The sequence below is a fragment of the Amblyomma americanum genome, chromosome 2 (genome assembly GCF_052857255.1).
Source record: "Amblyomma americanum isolate KBUSLIRL-KWMA chromosome 2, ASM5285725v1, whole genome shotgun sequence".
In the NCBI taxonomy this organism is placed as follows: domain Eukaryota; kingdom Metazoa; phylum Arthropoda; class Arachnida; order Ixodida; family Ixodidae; genus Amblyomma; species Amblyomma americanum.
The window spans coordinates 84,457,407-84,459,432 of record NC_135498.1 but is presented as its reverse complement, the minus strand read 5'-3'; the positions used below and the strand labels follow the sequence as shown (position 1 = coordinate 84,459,432).

The window sequence follows — 2,026 nt, the reverse complement described above, 5'->3', positions numbered from 1 at the left end:
GCTTACGAACCATTGAAGTTGGCCACCAGTGTGAATTACCTTTGTCGAGTGCCATTATTGGCGCATTTAAAGCATAATTTTTCTTCTCTAGTTTTTACGAGCTCCGTTTGGGTTGCAGTGCTACTCTTGAAGGCACGTAACTTCCAGGTACTATAAGGAGAGATTTCTTCTATGCTATTATTAGCTCGAAGAAATAATTGTAAAAGCCTATGCATTCGAGTCTTGGAGCCGGTGCTGCGAAAGGCAATGGAGCTGCAGATTACAGGCGATTATTCACCACAATAATGAGAATGTTTTTTGTTGCTACGGAGAAGATTTTAAAATGTGATGTAACCCAGCGAGAGATTTAATAGAGAAACCTGAGCCTAGATAGGGTTCTTTCAAAGCAGATGCTACGTCTCCGCCTTCAGAGCGGTATTCATAGCAGGATGAACCGACAGTAGCAATTTTTCCATATTCTAGGAAAGCAATAAGACCGTAATGCTGATGCGTACATGATTTCATGCATGTTAGATTCCTCCATTCTGTCAAGAACCACCGGAAACCCTCAATATGAGATGTAAAATTGGACACACGTGAAATTATCATTTCTTTATGTTTGCTGTTTTCCTACTTTTTGAAGCTGAGTCAGCGTGAAAGCGCGTAATCGCCTATGGATCATTTCTGCTTGAAAATCGCTCTTGAAATTGTGTTGATGCAGTCCGCAGGAAAGAGTAGATGTCACTTAGCGCAGTTAATAAAGCCGTTCTTCATGAATAAGCAGATGAGCACGTAAAAAGCGCTATTCGTTCCTGTCATACCCAGGTACTTCGCCCAGGCGCTATGAATTCCAAGGCTGTTCTCATCGCGGTGGCCATTTTTGGCTTTCTGATATCAGGTAAGCAGCACAAATAAATTTTGTTTACCTCTAGAAGCACTCTTCGCACGGCGTTGAAACTACATACGCTCTAAAAAGTCGATGATTTTTGTTAAGTGCACCGATATTATCGATGAACGAATATTTTGAGGCAGCCGCTAACAAATATTTGTTGAACACGAAGAGAAAAATAGTGTAACCGTGGTAATATATTCATTAAGAAATAAGGCGCAGTTAGACTTTCACAAAGATCGAGAAGCACAACCTAATGCACATCATTCGATTATACCCTCAAACATTCCAGTTGCGCGCCCATATAGCGGATATGAATTATCCGTGAGAGGATATTTACGAGGGGGCTCGTACGCCGAGGTGAGACAATGGGACAGCATTGATAACTGCCTTTTCGCGTCGGCAGCACTGGCAAGCCAAAAAGAGAGGAAGACCACAGCTGTGCCATCGAGGTATTTTAGTGCGAATAAAATGTAAGTGAATCTGTTTTTTCGTCCGTGAAGAAGGGTCTCCAAGAAGGAGTCAATTAAAAGGTACACTGAACGGACCACTTTGCGCAGAAACTATATAGCAATGAAAATTGACCTCTTGAAGGACCAACCTATGTGTTTACCACATTTTTTGGACCCTTTTCAGAGGCTATGGTAACCAAAGCTGAAGTTGCTACAGAAGCAAGGGCTGAAGCCGTGGCAATCGAACGTGCTGAGGAAGGTCCACAACAGGCCGAAGGACGCATTAACGGAGCTCTCTTGGATTCACTGTCCGCTGGTCGCATTGATTACAGCGTCCAGGACTCCTAAGGAACTGCCTTACATCTCTTTTTCTAAAGATATGCACAACACTTCTAAGCCGTCTTCACTTCATGCTCACAACTTCAGCTGTGAGGAGAGCGGTTAATGCAGACCTAATGAAATAAACACGAGTGAAAAAGGTACAAAGCGTGCGTTCTTGTTTCTTAATGGTGGATTATGTTTATTATTTGCTCCATCAAACGCTAAAACGAGACACAGAGGAATCCTTTTGCGCGCAAGTGAGGAGAAGCAGGCGGGAAGAACAGTGTTCGGCCTGCAACTGCCCAGACGGCGATAATAGAACAGGGAAAGAAAGAAATAGGCAGAAATGGGAAATAGGGTTTTACAAAAATCTGCGGCACTAAGT

At 43.0% G+C, this 2,026-nt stretch overlaps 1 long non-coding RNA gene across 1 annotated transcript; it reads left to right on the top strand.

Moving 5' to 3' along the window:
• The first annotated feature begins 695 nt into the window (after positions 1 to 695).
• LOC144121540 (uncharacterized) lies at positions 696 to 1,806 on the top strand. Its single transcript, XR_013312631.1, has 2 exons — positions 696 to 877; positions 1,505 to 1,806. It is a non-coding gene; the product is annotated as an uncharacterized LOC144121540 (long non-coding RNA).
• The last annotated feature ends 220 nt before the right edge of the window (positions 1,807 to 2,026 follow it).